Consider the following 20,910-nt stretch of genomic DNA (forward strand, 5'->3'; position numbering starts at 1 on the left):
GATCAATGTTTTAACATAGTTACATAGGTTAACTTACTAATTATTATCACCACTATTAGGGAAACCGTAACGTGCATAAAGCGCGTCTATTGCGACTCACAATTCCGCTTGTTTCTCATGGATTTTCTAATGCATTCAGTTATCTCATTCTACCACATCCTCTAAGTGACGTTTGGGCTGTTCAAACACACTTATATAGTCGTTGGAAGTAGACATTTTAAACCTATATATTCAAATAGAAATTAGATTTTATTAATAACCAACTAATGTAGATAAGAATGTTAAAAAGTATGTGTTTTTAAGACGTAAAGGTAGTGGCGGAGCTCGAAAGAAAAATGAGAGGAGGTCGGACTCTTAAAATCCGAATCACTTGGCCGAACTCTTAAAAATCTAATATGTTACACTACAAATCTTTTTTCGGAAATTTATGGTAAAGTTAACACTACGAGCGAAAAATCAGGTGGGGTCAGGGCATCCCCGGCCACCAAGAAGCTTCGGCAATGCATAAAGGTTCGTGTACTTCACTGCGTCTGTACGCTTTTATGATGCATATTTAGTCGTTAAGTATCTTAATAATCAATTTGTCATCGCCAACTTAAATACGAGTTGTAAACAATGTGAAATATAAAAACTTAAAAACCATAAAAGATCACTTATTTAGTATTGGCTCGGGAATTGTGGTTTAACCTGTTGCTTTTATAAGTCTTCTTAGTTAAATAAACCCAAATTATACACATCATAGCCCATTTACAACACATTTATATCTTATCAATTTACAACATGCCTTATGCATAACGCCTAAAAGGACAAATGACTAACAAAGCTCATGACTTTATCCCTTCGCTTGTAGCCGAGTTTCAAGCTAAAGAAATCAAAACGACTGTCTGGGATTATGGTCTAGACAAACCGACTGGTCCCGATGGATTTACTGTTGAGTTCGTTATACTTTTCTAGCACCTCTTGGTAAACAACTTTCTGGATTTTTTGGTCATTTCTTTAGTCATGGGTCTCTCTTGAAATCCCCCCCCCCCCCGCCCGTGTGTGGGGGGGGGGGGGTTCCTCATTTTTGGCTCTTATTCCAAAGAAGACGGATCCTTAGGAATGAAGGGACTTCCACCCTATTTCTCTTGTCAGGATCATCCAAAAAATGTAAGCTGGGGGTCTTCCCATTTATCTATCTAGGTCTTCCAGTTGGGGCTAAGATGAGCTGAGTTGTCACTTGGAATCTTATTATTGACAAGTTTCAATCCAGACTTTCGAGTTGGAAAGTGAAGACATTATCCTTTGCCGGAAGACTCACCCTTTTAAAATTTGTTTTGGGAAGCCTTCCTACGTATTTCTTTAAGATTTTTATGGCTCCAGTTTCTGTGTTGAACACCCTTGAAGGTATTAGAAGACGTTTCTTATGGGGGGCTCGGGACTCCAAAATAAAATTAAGTACCAATCCTTTAAAATCGGAACCCTAGTATTCTCAAATTAAGTCTAGAATCCCTAGTTACCAATTATCTTAGAATACACTAGTCTTTAGTTTAAGTCTCATCCAATAAACTAGCATTATTTTGAAACTATATAGGATAATTACTTGGAATTCTCCCAACATCAACAACAACGATTCCGTAGGATCGCTTTGCTGCCTAAGGTGAGTTTACATAGTCTTTTTTCTATTTTTAGCTTTTGGGGTGAATCATGTGTCCATATACACTTTCAATTAGTTAGATCTACTACTTTTGAATTATTACAATTCACAACTATGTCTTGTGTGTTATTCATTATGCTATTTGTCTTAGACATGTTTGTTTGCCAATTTTCAATGTTTCAAACTATAGTAGATTATAGCGTTACAGGTTGATGAACCCACCCTATTAGATGACACTAATGATTGAAACATCATACTACCAATCCCCATATTGAACTAGTGATGACGAACTATTATTTGTTGAGTGGTTGGTGCACTTTGTTTTTCCATGTTTGTTGTGCGAGGTGCACCCTATTAGATGACACGGATGCCCCATGTGTTTTCCATGCTTGTTTTCACAAGTTAGCTTTTGATATTGTTAAACTATGTTAACTAGTATCTATATTACACCTATGTTGCTCACTAACTATTCGTTTTTGCCACTTGATTTTACACATGTTTCTGGTTATAAAATTTGAAGTTATATTTTCAAGATTTGCCACGCTTAGGATGCTCTTGGACCTAGTTTTAATTTAATACGAAATATTTTCTATTTGTATTTGTGAACAGGTTGTTGGTTGGATACTTAAATTGAGATTAATATACAGTTCAACTTTTAACTAGTGACCATATGCTATGAAAAATCTATTTGCCTGATGCCTCGACGTTTTCGTCATCGGTTGGGGTGTTCCAATTTTCTTACTTGATTTGTCCTCCGCCATATATGTTGATTCAGGTGAGTCCCAAAGTTGCTTTGCGGATTCAACGTTTTGGTATACATCATAGAGTGCGATATTCCATTCAGTATGTGACCGTTTCAAACGTAATCATCGTTATCCCACTTGAGTTTCCTCCTTTTTGATCAATAGTCTTGTTTTCCACTTCTTCTGAAAATGGGGTTGTGTAACAACCCTCACGTTCGTGCGTTGTTACCACTCGCTATACTCGTTACGCCTAGCACCAGAGATTCGGATCATAATGTAACTATGTCGCATACACCGCTATATCGCAATATTTTCGCATATTATCGCTATCACATCACATTGTACTTGCTGACAACCACGAAGATGTCGAGTGAGGACCAATTCTACCCTCCTTGATAGCCGTGATGTGTCGCAGTGCAACTCATTACTCAACACGCACATCGCATCACACACATTAACGTTCACGATGACATTGAGAGAGGACCTATTCTACCCTCCTCGATGACCGTGAAGCGTCGCAAAGTAACGCATATTCGAAACGAAACCCGGTTATTGTATCGCAACTTTGAAATATGGATATGTATATACGACCCAACGTGGCTAATTATAATAAATATATGAAAATGTGAATGAGAATGTGTAACCAAACTATCGTAACGCTTAACAATCGAAACGAAACATCGAAACACAATTCACCGGAGACCACCGATCGCATGACTGGTCGATTGGATGGCCACCCGATCGGATTGCCACCCGATCGGACAGCCACCCGATCGGACAGCCATCCGATCCATGGCACCCCCTCACCTTTCACAGTGATGTGACAGCTCCCACTTGACCAGCACGCTTCTGGGCTATTTTCCCTCGATTTCTCGCGATTCTTGTAAATTTCTACCTCAAATCTTGTACTTCTATGATCTATACGCACTTCTTCATCATTTTCTCTTCTAAATCTTAACCTTTAACCATGAAATCAATGGATTTGAGGTGTTCTAAGGTGATGTCATCGTGGAGTTCTTATGAACTTCAAGTGTTGGCCTCATTCCACCAAGAACCACTCAGATCTGAAGGATTTCCACAAGATTCAACAATGTTTTCGCATAGATCTACACAATCTCATGGTTAAAAGGATTGAAAGATGGTTTTCTAACTTTCTTTCAACTCTTTTACACTCAATGCACTCAAACCGATAGAATCGGAGCTTGTTCTGATCTTCTACTCCTTCTTATGGATGTGTTGGTTCAAGATCTGTATTCTATCAACGAGACTACTGATTTCGGGTTAAACATGGAACACCGTCTCGAACCGTTAACTGACCGGATTTGGGTGATTCTTGTCCGATCAGGGGTACAAAGTATTGACAAAGTTTCAGTTGCTTAATACGTTATCAAAACATCTCGATAAACAACAAACGATCAAAACAACCAAGTGTAAGACGAACAGGACGACCAGGACGGGGTGCCGTCCGATCGGACTGCTGTCCAACCGGACAGCCAATCCGATTAACTGGCCCATCCGAACGACTTGCACCTTGGGTCCCACACTTAGCCATTTTTGCCAGCATTTGAAGTTTGAATGTTGAACGAGTTGTTGTCCGATCGGACTACCATCCGATCGGATTGCCATTCGAATCATGAGACATTTAAACTTCCACACTTAAACAAATTCTCAACATGTTCAATGCACAAAGGATACCACCCGATCGAACAACCGTCCGATCGTGTGACAACCTACTGCGAACTTGTTCTCACTGAAGTGCCCAACCTATCGGGTTGCTGTCCGATCGAACGACAGTTCGATCGACCGACCTGAAAGGTAGGGATACTTCAATGTTTTCAAAATACTACAACGAAAACTTCAAAAGTCAAGCCATCATACACAAACATATCCTTCCCAAGGGAAGTAACAATCCACTCGAACGGTCATCCGACCGGACGACCGTCCGAATGGACTGTCACTCGTACGACCTTCCGAATGGACTGTCACTCGTACGACCAGCTGTCCGATCGGACTACCATCTGATCTAACCGTCGACCGACACACTTGCACTTTGCATCATTCATCGCTTACGCTATCAATCTGTAATCAGGCAAACCATAGACGCGCTCCCTTCAATCCAACCAAGTTGTGTTTGCTTGCTGAGCACCGACTGTGAGTATACTCGAACCCCTTTTATCGCATTTTGGGTGTAACATATGTTCTTCTTAAATCGAACTTATCAAAACGAATTATTCAATCAAGCTGTTTATCACTTGCGAATAACTGTTATGCATATTTACACGTGATGCTAGTTACATATGTGTTAGGACTTATACGCGCGAGGTCCCGCCTTAAATAGTATAGTACTATAGCACCTGACGGGGTCTAGTTAGGATGAATAGCAATCGCAATCGCAGCTCGAGTGACTTAGCTGGTAGTATCAGTCTTGTATGCATGTATGTTGAGGTATCTCGTTTATGTATTTGGTAATTCGCAGCACTTTTAACTATTTTACGCTACTCTATCAAAACTTGTATACTCGCCAATACTTTTTTATTGGCGTTGTTTTAACGTATGTTGCAGGTTTAGTCGTAGTCTACATCAAATCAAGCTAGGAAGTCTAGAAACTCACCTGAAAATCTACGTTGTCGGATTTGTATTGTTCGAGAGGACAAGAAATCTGTGATACCTTATGTGATTGTATGGTTTATTAGTATGGGATAATGAACGCATTAAATACTGTCGTAATATAGTTGTTATAGATTCTCTTGAGCAATCTGATTCGCCTAGTGTCGCGCCCCGATGATTCTGCCATCGGTTGGGGTGTGACAGATTGGTATCAGAGCCATAACTATAGGGAATTAGGCCAGACTCGACCTAGTCCGGGTCGATGTCTTAGAAACGACCTAGTCTATAGTCTAAGTACCAACGGGCCGACTCGTGCGAACTTAGTAGGAATTGCACGGGCCTACTTGATACTCTCGATCGACATTGCTAAAAACTACAACTTTGTGTGAACACCGCGTATTACAGCTTCACACGAAGAAGCCTTTCCTAAGGCTGAAATACTACTTAGCCTTGCCTAAGGCTGACACAATGCACACGTTTTCAAAACTACTCGCATAACGAAACCGAGTGATCCAGTCGAGACCAGGTGTGAAAACCAAAAACTCTCGATGAGATCGCTCACCCAGCGCATTCTTCTAGCACGAGAACTTTTCGTTGAGCTAGGAGTGACATCCATATCTCAACGAAAGTCTCCATTTCAAAATCCAGTGGAACTCTCGAATTTATTCGAAGAGCATAACCACAGTTAGGAGCGAAGTTATTAAGTCAGGGGTGAACCCCGTATCTTAATAAACCGTTCCACTCTCTATAAAATGGTTTTCAAAAGCTCTCACCAAGGACTCGACTATAACGATAGCTCGAGCCACGCGATGACTAGGAAGACGAATGCCATGAGCTGCATCCCAGTGGAAGCATAGTCTTCTAGGGCAGCGCGCGTGCACGAATTTGTCGGGTATAGTTGAGTTACCTTGGGTAGTCGACGCCTAAACACCCGAGGCACTCCGATTATTTTACTAAGCCTATGACTCGCCGGTTTTACGCTTTAACAAACTTAATTACGCTTTATGTGTTTCTTTTACGCCTTATCGATTTCTCGATTTATCAATTTTCGCTCCTTGTTTTACAAAACGCACAACTCGCACAGCCATCGCAATCTAAAACGAAAACCGAATAATCGCAACAAAACTAATGCTTAATTATTCGCTCTCGCTTTCGCTCTCTCTCCATCTTCAACGTGTCCTCGCGCATTCTATACCGACATGTATGTGCACAAGAATAAGCTACAACTAATTATATATAAGCAAATCAATTACGTGGAAGACTTAGGAATCTCGTGTCTCCTATGTGCCTCCTATGTGGCTCCTATGTGGAATCTAATATATAATACTCGCTACAAGTTTTAATCGCGCTCAATCGCATCGCAAACTCAAAATCATTATGATCGAATCTCACTCCAAATCTCTCTGTCTAGATGCCTTCCAACGACTCTACCTCGAGACGAACTGCCAGGAGAAGAGCCAAACGAAGCGCCGAAAAGAGGATTGCCTCGCTTGTGGCCAGAAAAGTGGCCAAGGTCATTCCTCAAATTGTCGCTCAAGTGCACTCTCTCAGCAACTCTCGAGCCTCGGAAGACTCTAAGATGGAAACGCTGCAATCTGCTTTCCTCTACAAACACTTCAAAGCCTGTGACCCGATGGAGTTCACGGGTGATGGAGATGTATCCCAACTACTCCAGTGGTTCGATTCTATCGACGTTACCCTTCGTCAGAGTGGGTGTCTCGATGGTTTTCGTACCACTTGCGCTACCGGAGTATTCCAATCGCAAGCACTCGACTGGTGGACAGCCGAACGTAAACAAACGTGGGATCTCCGCAGCTTACGCTCTCTCTTGGGATGAGTTGAAAGAGCTCATGAAGAAAGAGTACTGCCCTCCCCACGAAGTCCAGAAGCTAGAAGACGAATTTTGGAAAATCAAGCAAGTCGAAGGTAACAATGCTGGCTACACCACAAGGTTCAAACAGCTTAGCTTAATCTGCCCAAGTCAAGTCAACACTTCAGAAAAAGCCATAACGAAGTACATTCGCGGCTTGCCTAAATGTGTGGGCGATTTTGTCGAACTGCAAGACCTGCTACTATCGACGAAACCTACCGCTTGGCCGCTGAGATCAACGACAAACGAGTCTTGGACGGATTCTTCTCCAAGAATCATATCAAACAAGCGCATCAAGCAATCGTCATCGATTCATCCGACGATTCTTCCAACAATTCTACCGACGATTCTTCTGAAGATTACTTCGATGATATCTCCAGCGAATCATCAGACGAATCCGCCGACGACACTGCATCATCTCAGGAAGCTCAGCCGAGCCGTAAACGAAAGACCATGAGCCCAGACTCTTTAATAACTGGACTATCGCAACCAGAACCTCTCCGAGTAGCTCCAGTTCACTTGAAACATGCCTACAATGGAACTCATCCCCTGTGTTTCACGTGTACGTATCATCACCCGCCAGAAGCTAACTGTCGCTATTGCGCAAATTGCAACTGGTATGGTCATTTTACGCAGCACTGTCGCATGGGACCGCAACCTTGAGGAATTTCAGCAACAACCGCAGTCTCCGCAAGAGTACTCCACAGCAACGTTATTTTGCTTCTAATGTTGTTGTAATAATACGACTTTTCACCGTCAATTTCTTTTATGTGTGGACTTATTCTATCTCTCGACGCATGTGGATTCTATTTCTCTCCTTACTCGCGCACAATCTATATACTGGCACTATGTACTATATAATGTATTTTACCCCTACTATGCGTTCTTGAGATAAGGTACGATAAACGTGCAAGAATCAGATTAATCACGGGTGCACACGGGATTATTCTGGTTAGTGCACGAAGATCGTAGCGAGTTTCAATGATGCCTCAACGTTTAGGGCATGGTTAAGCGTGGTGGATACGCCGCTGGTACTTCCTATATATAAGCGTCTTGACCATGTCTGATGAAGTGTGACACCTATTCACGGAACAGAGGCGCATGGTTGAAACATGACGGTGTTTTGCTTTGCCAACCGAAGTTTTGTGAAGAAAGTGCCATGTGGAGTTGGAACGTAGACCTATTATGCTATTCTGGTTATTTTCGACACACTATACTACATCGCAAGGCGTAACAATCTCAATTGCAACTCAAAGCGTGTAATCGCAAGACTTTTCGTAAGTCAACACGCTCGTAAACGCATTATCGCTGGAATCTATCTCGCAAAGTCAATCGCTTATTATGTGTATCGCGTTATCGCCTATCGTGTGTATCGCTTTATCGCTTGTTGATCGCATTATCGCTTATCGTGAGTATCGCTTTATCGCTTGGGCATTGCTCAATCGCTCATCGAGTATCGCTTAACGCTTATCGTCATCGCTATCGCTGACCATTATCTATGTTGTGTTAGCACACATGACCTCGCTTCACGGAACGAAACTCATATGGTTAAAGCATGGTGGATACACCGCTGGTACTTCCTATATATAAGTGTTTTAGCCATATCAGCAGACTTTCATGGAAAAAGGCCATGTGGGGTCTAATGCTAGTTAAGTTTTGTGGTGTTGATCAATCCAATCGAATCACATTAATCGCATATTTCCATCACTTGCAATGCATCGACCATCGCCTATCGCTCGTCGCTTATCGCTTATCGCTTTTCGCTCATCGCCGCCGTCTTCTCTTACTATGTCTATGTTGTGTTTGTGTTATCGATCATCGCATACCGCTCATCGCTTATCGCACTCGCTTGTATCGCCAAACTGAGTTCGAAAATGACTTCATCACTCAGTTCGCCTTTCAAGACTTGATCCAACCCTTTTCTCGTTTGGACCGAGTCATCGCAAATCTGTTTGTACTATGTCGACACGTATGACACTGCCTCACGAGACGGAAACCATATGGTTAAAGCATGGTGGATACGCCGCTGGTACTTCCTATATATAAGTGTTTTAACCATATTGTCGAACTTTCGTGAAAAAAGTGCCATGCGGGGCCGACCTTAAATTTAAATTTTTGGTACTACTAAAAAAGGCTTTGTTTACACAAATTGTAAACTGATATTTTCTTACAAAACTTTTAAAAATGTGATAACCTTTATACAAAATGAGAATTTCTTGTAACGATGGTGTGACAATCGACTTAAGTTACTGCCGCGTGACGAGGAAATTTCGTAAGACGAGTTTTAAACACCCAAAAAAATCTTTTAGTAACCAGATAAAATCCCACTCATAACGTTGGTGTGAACATTGAAACAGATCAACACCACACCGTGGGAAGATTTCCATAAACAAGTTTCTTCAACCCTTTTCGAATTAATCAACTTTTCAAAAACTAAAAGGCTTTGTAATCGCTTTTGTGTGTGTATTACCGTCTTTTGTGATACAATTCACCCTACTCGCTACTATCACCGGTCATTGCAACATCCTTGCTCGTCGAATTTCAATCGATCGCTCGCTTATTTTGACGCTCCTAATCGTTACTCCCACTCGCATCGATCCTCACAACCCTTCTAGTGGATTAATTTCGGGATGAAATTTCCTAAAGTAGGGGAGACTGTAACAACCCGCACGTTCGTGCATTGTTACCACTCGCTATACTCGTTACGCCTAGCACCAGAGATTCGGATCATAATGTAACTATGTCGCATACACCGCTATATCGTAATATTTTCGCATATTATCGCATATTTTATCGCTATCACATCACATTGTACTTGCTGACAACCACGAAGATGTCGAGTGACAACCACGAAGATAGCCGTGAAGCGTCGCAAAGTAACGCATATTCGAAACGAAACCCGATTATTGTATCGCAACTTTGAAATATGGATATGTATATACGACCCAACGTGGCTAATTATAATAAATATATGACAATGTGAATGAGAATGTGTAACCAAACTATCGTAACGCTTAACAATCGAAACGAAACATCGAAACGCAATTCATCGGAGACCACCGATCGCATGACTGGTCGATCGGATGGCCACCCGATCGGATTGCCACCCGATCAGACAGCCACCCGATCAGACAGCCATCCGATCCATGGCACTCCCTCACCTTGCACCTCTTCACCTATAAATAACACATGTCACATCACTTAAACAGTGATGTGACATCTCCTACTCGACCAGCACGCTTCAGGGATATTTTCCCTCGATTTCTCACGATTCTAGTAAGTTTCTACCTCAAATCTTGTACTTCTATGATCTACACGCACTTCTTCATCATTTTCTCTTCTAAATCTTAAACCTTTAACCGTGAAATCAATGGATTTGAGGTGTTCTAGGGTGATGTCATCATGGAGTTCTTATGAACTTCAAGTGTTGGCCTCATTCCACCAAGAACCACTCAGATCTCAAGGATTTCAACAAGATTCAACAATGTTTTCGCATAGATCTACACAATCTCATGGTTAAAAGGATTGAAAGATGGTTTTCTAACGTTCTTTCAACTCTTTTACACTCAATGCACTCAAACCGATAGAATCGGAGCTTGTTCTGATCTTCTACTCCTTCTTATGGATGTGTTGGTTCAAGATCTGTATTCTATCAACGAGACTACCGATTTCAGGTTAAACATGGAACACCGTCTCGAACCATTAACTGACCGAATTTGGGTTATTCCTGTCCGATCAGGGGTACCAAGTATTGACAAAGTTTCTGTTGCTTAATACGTTATCAAAACATCTCAATAAAACGACAAACGATCAAGACAACCAAGTGTAAAACAAACAGGACGACCAGGACGGGATGCCGTCCGATCGGACTACTGTCCGACCGGACAGCCAATCCGAACGACTGGCCCATCCGAACGACTTGCACCTTGGGTCCCACACTTAGCCATTTTTGCCAGCATTTGAAGTTTGAATGTTGAACGAGATGTTGTCCGATCGGACTACCATCCGATCGAACCGTTTTCAAAATACTACAACGAAAACTTCAAAAGTCAAGCCATCATACACAAACACATCCTTCCCAAGGGAAGTAACAATCCACTCGAATGGTCATCCGACAGAACGACCGTCCGAACGGACTGTCACTCGTACAACCGTCCGAACGGACTGTCACTCGTACGACCGTCTGAACGGACTGTCACTCGTACGACCAGCTGTCCGATCGGACTACCATCCGATCGAACCGCCGACCGACCCACTTGCACTTTGCATCGTTCATCGCTTACGCTATCAATCTGTGATCAGGCAAACCACAGACGCGCTCCCTTCAATCCAACCAAGTTGTGTTTGCTTGCTGAGCACCGACTGTGAGTATACTCGAACCCTTTCTATCGCATTTTGGGTGTAACATACGTTCTTCTTAAATCGAACTTATCAAAGCGAATTATTCAATCAAACTGTTTATCACTTGCAAATAACTGTTTTGCATATTTACACGTGATGCTAGTTACATATGTGTTAGGACTTATACTCGCGAGGTCCTGCCTTAACTAGTATAGTACTATAGCACCCGGCGCGGTCTAGTTAGGATGAATAGCAATCGCAATCGCAGCTCGAGTGACTTAGCTGGTAGTTTCAGTCTTGTATGCATGTATGTTGAGGTATCTCGTTTATGTATTTGGTAATTCGCAGCACTTTTAACTATTTTACGCTACTCTATCAAAACTTGTATACTCGCCAATACTTTTGTATTGACGTTGTTTTAACGTATGTTACAGGTTTAGTCGTAGTCTACATCAAATCAAGCTAGGAAGTCTAGAAACTCACCTAAAAATCTACGTTGTCGGATTTGTATTGTTCAAGAGGACAAGAAATCTGTGATACCTTATGTGATTGTATGGTTTATTAGTATGGGATAATGAACGCATTAAATACTGTCGCAATATAGTTGTTATGGATTCTCTTGAGCAATCTGATTCGCCTAGTGCCGCGCCCCGATGTAACGCCCCAAAATTCAAATTATCTAGTTGTTAATATGTTAGCACGTTTAAAAAAAAAAGAAACAGAATAACTAGGTTATTAAACCTAGTTAAAAGTTTGGTTAAAATAAATAAGGATAAGAAATCTAGTTATATAATGAATAGGTTACAAACATGAGGGGTGGTTTTTGAATAAATAGAAAGATTATATATAAAATAAAAATAAAAAAAAAACCCCAACTACCCATATCTGGGCGTGGAACGATCGAACAGAGAGGAGAAAGAAAGGGGTGAAACCCTAATTCATGAGCAGACCTTCAAATTGAAAGGGGAATTGAAGCCTAGTTGAATGCATGAACTAAGAATGATGATCCTCTAAGCATACCCAACATCAAGTAAGTCGAAATTTGCAATTTTGTGATGTTTGATTTTGTGGGTCTAGTATAATTCGGGTATGTAATGCAAAAATTGGTATGAATAATGGTTGCTATGGTTGCTAAAACATCAAGAGATGTTAAATTTTGAATATGAGCATGGATTAGGCAAAACCCACTTGTATGTTAAAAGATGGTTAAAAAGTTGTGAAGTTCTACTTGCAATTTAGATAAATGTTGATGATATTATGATTAATAGGTGATTTAGAACAATATGCATATGGCTAGGGTGGCAAATTGTGGAGTTGGGATTGCTTATGTGAATCAATGGGTGAATTAGGAAGATGAATATGAGAATATTTGTACATTATGCTTTAAATGCGAAACCCGCCAAGTGTTTGATAAAATGCCTACAAAGTTTGTGTAAAATAGTTAGTAAATTCGTCACTTTTGACAGCCTTAGATAGTCATCTTGTAAAGGCCGTATCTCATTCGTTATTAGGAGTTAGACAACGAGCCTTATATCGTTGAAAAGGTTGTTTCGCATATTACATTTTATATTTGGTCATAAGAGGCTGGTTATGAGATTTAGTGGGTCAAAACAGCATGAAAAGTTAGTAAATTCGTTTTGACAGCAAGCTGTTTGGAAGCATTTCAGCTTCTGTGCTGATTTTGTAAAAATCATATAAAATCATAGGAATGTCCGATTGTTACGATCTTTATATGCTTAGAAAGATCTCTGAGTGTAGATCATTTCATATTTGAACATGAAGAACTGAATCAGAAGATAAATGGGTTAAAATGTGTCGTGAACAGCTGCTGCGCAGAAAGTTGCTGCACAAATTTTAGTATAAATATTCAGTAAAAATAGTTGTATTGTTATGCACACTTGTATGAATCATGAACTACTGATTTTAATAAATTATTAGTAAGTTATTTGATTGTTTTAAGTGTCTAAAACACTTACCAACTAGTTTATGCATATAATTGCACCAACGGGTCGAAACGGGTTGTTGATAGAAAATAGTAGAATGGATGTGTAAAAAAACCAAGGTGTTAAGAAATGGTATGAAATGTTTAACATATGAAGAAAGTTGCCTATAAGTATGGAATTTTGAAAGAATAACGAACATGATGTAAATACATAATTATGCATGCTAGAAGCTCATGTATGACTGTTGTGATGATGGAATGATAAATTGTTAGATTGATTAGCATTGTAGTATTATGATACATGTTGAACTCGTTAAGCGATTGACAGGTGAATAGAAGTGTGATTAGTGATGCGTATGATTATGTATACTAACTATTGAATGGATGTAATGGAATGAGATAATAGGAACGTGTCAAGGAGAGGTCAAGCATAGGAGGATAACGGGTCAAGATAAGGCAAGGTGACAAATACACTTATTGGAGTACTCGAGGTAAGTGAATTTCGATTCACTTTTTAGTAAGTTTAATAGATTTTAATACTTATGTTTACGAAACATCATGAAAGAACATGTAATAATCAGAAGTACAAAGCCAATAATGCCTCATTATTGAAGAAGGTTGTATTTAAGCCGAAAGTAAATTGGTGGGTTTAAACGGGTCGAATTTTATGTGCATATGTTGCGTAATGTAATGAAATTCGTTATGGTTATGACCTTGGGTAAGAATTTTTAGTCATTTATGTAAGGGGAACATTTCCCGGACCTTTAGGAACAAGTTTTATACGATTCGGTTGTCGGTTGGTGAATGAACGGATTGTTTCGTGTTAGTGTAGGAAATTTTATAAGTATATGTGTATGGGAATCCAAAAAGGCACGTGGGTTGAATCATAGATTGTATATACTATGTAAGGTTGTGAACGTGTCATTCCGGCATAAACCTACATGTAAACGAAGCTTGTGTATATATTCGTGATTAATTGATTGTGCGTAGGAAGGAACATTGGCATGTATGAAGGTACGCGTGTATATATATAAGTGTATATATATATGTATGTATGTATGATAATAAGTATGTAGGTGTGAATGTATGTGTGAATGAATGTTCAATGCTTAAGACATATGCATGAACGTTATCGAAGTGTTCGAGTATTTATGGTTACTAATGATGTGCGTTGAGTTGGAATGTAATGTAGGTACGGGATCGTTGGCTTCATGAAGAAATGGAGCTGGATTTGGATAAGAGTATTTAAGAAAGCGCTTGGACAATTCCACGACTACTTTATAGAATGCTCTACGAAATTCTATTATATAGTTTAATGTTGTATGGTATGTTAATGACTAATGGTTTGGTTGTACGTGGTGTCCACAGGTATCGCTTGGGTTTTCTCTACATTTATTGAAGTGATGCGGACTTAGTTCGAGTTGAGAGCAAGGATTGTACGGGGAGAATGGTCACATAGTGTAACTCATATAGGTTTTGAAGTATTAATGTTATAAAACGTTATAAATCCGTTTTAATGAATATATGGCATTTCGCATTTGAACCTTCATGTGTTTGATATGTCTATTAAAGAACGAAATTTTTGGGCTCTCGTTTTCCGCTGCGTCGTATTTTAAGTTATTACACGTTAGCCTTACAGGGAATTGTTCTTATTACGAACGGGTCATGCCCGAATTTTGTTAAATAATAGTATGATAATATTACATTTTGGAATGTGTAATTTGGGCGTAACAAGTTGTTATCAGAGCCCTGGTTTGAGGGAAATCAAGTACGAGGAGGCAAATACTTGAACGCAAACCTGTGTGCTCTTGTGACGAGGAACCTGTACAATCCAAGACTCGATCAAGATCTAAAGGTAGAAACAAATGTAACTTTGAATTTAAGTATGTTTATGAAGAAACTAACATTATGTTGTGTGTAAGATAAGCATAGTTGTTTGGATGAGGATGATCCACGACTGTGGTCTCGGACCGACACCAAGGCATGTAATAAGACCATTGCCCAGGTACGTAAATTTTGCATAAGGGTGCATGTAATGCTAAAAGTTATCGAGTGAAGGAAAATTTTAATGAAATATAATAATATAATGGAAACGAAGTTATGAAAATGTTACACGTGCCGAAACCTAATTCTTCGGACATAAGGTGACGATTACACGAAGACACGAAACTAGTATGTGGATTGTGTACCTGGCCAGTACACAAGAAACATAAGACGTTCGTGAGACCGTAATGATTGTTACAGGTATGTCCGATAGGATTTGGTAGCGGTTGGGTGTGTGGGTGAAATGGGTAGTAAGACTCTCGGGAGGTTGAGAGTACTATGTAAGGGTGAAAGGTATAAGTGATAAGAATGAAATATTGAGTCCATAAGAAAGTATGGATTGACAATGTATGAATGCAATGTTTGAATCCGCGAGGCGGATTCAAGGATGAAAGATATGAATGCAATGCTTGAGTCCGCAAGACGGATTCAAGGATGAAATATATGAATGCAATGCTTGAGTCCGCAAGACGGATTCAAGGATGAAAGATGTGAATGCAATGCTTGAATCCGCAAGATGGATTCAAGGATGAAAGATGTGAATGCAATGCTTGAATCTGCGAAACGGATTCAAAGAATGAAAGATACGAATGATGCAAATCCCTTGCGGATTTGGTTATGCTAAAGAAGGTTATGATAAGCTATGCAAATCGACCGGTTCAAGTTGAACAAGTCGAGTAAGGATAGGGTACCATCCGTTTAGAACGGTTGGTCGTGAATGCAATAATAAATGTATGAAGCTCAACCCGTTATACGGATAGAACGAAATATTTATGTTGAACACAATTAACTCGATTTTACCGAGGCGTAAGTGGTATGCTTGAATCTCATTATGAGAATATATGCCATTACCCATTTAATTAGATACTCGAGTGCGTAAAAGAAATGAAAGTATATAAGCGAATGGAACTAAAATGTTGGTATTGTAAGCGAAATAAGTATTATGACTAACCTTTAAAACGAGAAGGGTAAGTATTTGCAAGAAAACACTGGAACAGTGAAGCTATGAGGTCGTAAGCATGTTTGAATTGAAAAAGAGTACAAACATGTACTTCGATACGCATGTATATAATAAGAAATAAGTGGCAGTTGACCTTGAAAAGTCAAACTGCAGAAGCTGAGAAATAATTTGGTTTCAAACCAAGGGAGTGCTAGAGAAGAAAGGAAATGTGTAGGGTAGTACACCAAATGAGTTAAAGAATTACGAAATAATGATTATGTGTTTACCCGTCAAGAACGGGTCAAACAATAAGAATGATATATATATATTAAGAAATGGTCATGTATTGACCCGTTATGAATAGGTTTAACACACTAGTGCTTTAAAAAGAATCTTGGAAGTAGTAATATGTAAACAAGGAGAAGTAATAAACATCATGTTTAAATGAACTTGAATGAAATGTGATAATCCCCAATCTTATAATGAGTATGGCAGATATCATAGTGTGATAAACCTATCAAGGTCAGTGGAAGAATGTTCATAAGCGAAAGCTCGTCACACGGATGAATGTGGTCAATACGAAACATGGTATGGATGGTGACGAAGAGGACCGACTCGTTGCTGCATGTTCAAGTACCGCACCAAGGTAGTAAGGTTAGCAAATTATTTAATATATGAATGTACGATGCTCGAATCCCTCAAACCTACGCTCTCGTGTAAGTGTGTTCGTTTCTAAGCGCCACGCAAGTAAGTGATTTAAGGATTTCGAGCTATGCTTTTAGATGAAAACGGAAATGGGTTATGGATAAATTACTATTATAACCTGGGTTGGGACGTTATGGGATGTTATGGAAGGTTTCGGGACTGCCCGAGACCATTTCAGGTTGGAAAAAGGACCCGGGAACAAAAAATTTTGGTCAAACAGCGTCTGCACACCAGAGAGCCCGTCGGCGACGGCCTTTATGCCGTCGGCGACGGCACCCCTCCACCCGACGCGCTAACTGTCTGTCTACGGGCAATGTTCAGCGACGGGACCTTCCCGAGCCCGTCGGCGACGCACCATGTGCCGTCGGCGACGGCCCTTATCTGCTTATGCTGAAATTGTTTGTTTATTAGGCTAAGGTCCTTAATTCAGTTTTAGCATTCATTAAACACTAAGAACACCCCAGGTTGATTACGAATCTAGGAAATTCAAGACAACTATCGTGTTTTAATGATGAATGTGTGGGAAGTTATGTATGCGAACAAATGAAATAAGTAATACATCTAGAATGTTTGTAAAGAAAGATCGGGTAAGTTTATAAAAATTTTACACTATCATTGAAAAAGTACCTCCATATGAATAGGTATGATATGTTTAATGTGTACGAATGAACGAGATTGTATGCGGAAATGAATAAATTAATGATGATTAGGGATTGGCTTTCGCAAAGAAATTTAAAATCTTGATAAGTATAAATAATATGTCAGGATGCTAGTTTTAAATTATGGACTATGGGATGTGTGATTAGCCAATTCCTCATAACATATTTATGTAAGTCGTCCAATGTAACTTGAATGAGTGGACGAACGAAGAATAAGACTAGACGGGTTGTAGAAGAAAAGAAAGAGGTTTCGGGACGAAACCTTCTTTAAGTGGGGTAGAATTGTAACGCCCCAAAATTCAAATTATCTAGTTGTTAATATGTTAGCACGTTTAAAAAAAAAAAGAAACAGAATAACTAGGTTATTAAACCTGGTTAAAAGTTTGGTTAAAATAAATAAGGATAAGAAATCTAGTTATATAATGAATAGGTTACAAACATGAGGGGTGGTTTTTGAATAAATAGAAAGATTATATATAAAATAAAAATAAAAAAAAAACCCAACTACCCATATCTGGGCGTGGAACGATCGAACAGAGAGGAGAAAGAAAGGGGTGAAACCCTAATTCATGAGCAGACCTTCAAATTGAAAGGGGAATTGAAGCCTAGTTGAATGCATGAACTAAGAATAATGATCCTCTAAGCATACCCAACATCAAGTAAGTCGAAATTTGCAATTTTGTGATGTTTGATTTTGTGGGTCTAGTATAATTCGGGTATGTAATGCAAAAATTGGTATGAATAATGGTTGCTATGGTTGCTAAAACATCAAGAGATGTTAAATTTTGAATATGAGCATGGATTAGGCAAAACCCACTTGTATGTTAAAAGATGGTTAAAAAGTTGTGAAGTTCTACTTGCAATTTAGATAAATGTTGATGATATTATGATTAATAGGTGATTTAGAACAATATGCATATGGCTAGGGTGGCAAATTGTGGAGTTGGGATTGCTTATGTGAATCAATGGGTGAATTAGGAAGATGAATATGAGAATATTTGTACATTATGCTTTAAATGCGAAACCCGCCAAGTGTTTGATAAAATGCCTACAAAGTTTGTGTAAAATAGTTAGTAAATTCGTCACTTTTGACAGCCTTAGATAGTCATCTTGTAAAGGCCGTATCTCATTCGTTATTAGGAGTTAGACAACGAGCCTTATATCGTTGAAAAGGTTGTTTCGCATATTACATTTTATATTTGGTCATAAGAGGCTGGTTATGAGATTTAGTGGGTCAAAACAGCATGAAAAGTTAGTAAATTCGTTTTGACAGCAAGCTGTTTGGAAGCATTTCAGCTTCTGTGCTGATTTTGTAAAAATCATATAAAATCATAGGAATGTCCGATTGTTACGATCTTTATATGCTTAGAAAGATCTCTGAGTGTAGATCATTTCATATTTGAACATGAAGAACTGAATCAGAAGATAAATGGGTTAAAATGTGTCGTGAACAGCTGCTGCGCAGAAAGTTGCTGCACAAATTTTAGTATAAATATTCAGTAAAAATAGTTGTATTGTTATGCACACTTGTATGAATCATGAACTACTGATTTTAATAAATTATTAGTAAGTTATTTGATTGTTTTAAGTGTCTAAAACACTTACCAACTAGTTTATGCATATAATTGCACCAACGGGTCGAAACGGGTTGTTGATAGAAAATAGTAGAATGGATGTGTAAAAAAACCAAGGTGTTAAGAAATGGTATGAAATGTTTAACATATGAAGAAAGTTGCCTATAAGTATGGAATTTTGAAAGAATAACGAACATGATGTAAATACATAATTATGCATGCTAGAAGCTCATGTATGACTGTTGTGATGATGGAATGATAAATTGTTAGATTGATTAGCATTGTAGTATTATGATACATGTTGAACTCGTTAAGCGATTGACAGGTGAATAGAAGTGTGATTAGTGATGCGTATGATTATGTATACTAACTATTGAATGGATGTAATGGAATGAGATAATAGGAACGTGTCAAGGAGAGGTCAAGCATAGGAGGATAACGGGTCAAGATAAGGCAAGGTGACAAATACACTTATTGGAGTACTCGAGGTAAGTGAATTTCGATTCACTTTTTAGTAAGTTTAATAGATTTTAATACTTATGTTTACGAAACATCATGAAAGAACATGTAATAATCAGAAGTACAAAGCCAATAATGCCTCATTATTGAAGAAGGTTGTATTTAAGCCGAAAGTAAATTGGTGGGTTTAAACGGGTCGAATTTTATGTGCATATGTTGCGTAATGTAATGAAATTCGTTATGGTTATGACCTTGGGTAAGAATTTTTAGTCATTTATGTAAGGGGAACATTTCCCGGACCTTTAGGAACAAGTTTTATACGATTCGGTTGTCGGTTGGTGAATGAACGGATTGTTTCGTGTTAGTGTAGGAAATTTTATAAGTATATGTGTATGGGAATCCAAAAAGGCACGTGGGTTGAATCATAGATTGTCTATACTATGTAAGGTTGTGAACGTGTCATTCCGGCATAAACCTACATGTAAACGAAGCTTGTGTATATATTCGTGATTAATTGATTGTGCGTAGGAAGGAACATTGGCATGTATGAAGGTACGCGTGTATATATATAAGTGTATATATATATATGTATGTATGTATGATAATAAGTATGTAGGTGTGAATGTATGTGTGAATGAATGTTCAATGCTTAAGACATATGCATGAACGTTATCGAAGTGTTCGAGTATTTATGGTTACTAATGATGTGCGTTGAGTTGGAATGTAATGTAGGTACGGGATCGTTGGCTTCATGAAGAAATGGAGCTGGATTTGGATAAGAGTATTTAAGAAAGCGCTTGGACAATTCCACGACTACTTTATAGAATGCTCTACGAAATTCTATTATATAGTTTAATGTTGTATGGTATGTTAATGACTAATGGTTTGGTTGTACGTGGTGTCCACAGGTATCGCTTGGGTTTTCTCTACATTTATTGAAGTGATGCGGACTTAGTTCGAGTTGAGAGCAAGGATTGTACGAGGAGAATGGTCACATAGTGTAACTCATATAGGTTTTGAAGTATTAATGTTATAAAACGTTATAAATCCGTTTTAATGAATATATGGCATTTCGCATTTGAACCTTCATGTGTTTGATATGTCTATTAAAGAACGAAATTTTTGGGCTCTCGTTTTCCGCTGCGTCGTATTTTAAGTTATTACACGTTAGCCTTACAGGGAATTGTTCTTATTACGAACGGGTCATGCCCGAATTTTGTTAAATAATAGTATGATAATATTACATTTTGGAATGTGTAATTTGGGCGTAACACCCGATGATTCCACCATCGGTTGGGGTGTGACAGGTTGAGAGAATATAAACAACTTTCAAAGTTGTTAATAGAAAGTGCATCTTCTACCACCAATGCCTAAAATCTTGCACTTTAGAC

At 39.0% G+C, this 20,910-nt stretch overlaps 1 long non-coding RNA gene across 3 annotated transcripts; it reads left to right on the forward strand.

Moving 5' to 3' along the window:
• Window positions 1-11,917: 11,917 nt before the first annotated feature.
• Window positions 11,918-20,648, forward strand: LOC110894980. 3 transcript variants are annotated; one of them, XR_004874090.1, is made up of 4 exons: window positions 11,918-12,227; window positions 13,546-13,630; window positions 14,332-18,145; window positions 19,464-20,648. It is a non-coding gene; the product is annotated as an uncharacterized LOC110894980 (long non-coding RNA). The 3 variants fall into 3 exon arrangements; XR_002566815.2 differs by having other exon boundaries at window positions 11,923-12,227; window positions 13,546-18,145; window positions 19,464-19,548; window positions 20,252-20,648; XR_004874089.1 differs by having other exon boundaries at window positions 11,923-12,227; window positions 13,546-18,145.
• Window positions 20,649-20,910: the final 262 nt, after the last annotated feature.

Source organism: Helianthus annuus, chromosome 12 (assembly GCF_002127325.2).
Source record: "Helianthus annuus cultivar XRQ/B chromosome 12, HanXRQr2.0-SUNRISE, whole genome shotgun sequence".
Lineage (NCBI taxonomy): Eukaryota > Viridiplantae > Streptophyta > Magnoliopsida > Asterales > Asteraceae > Helianthus > Helianthus annuus.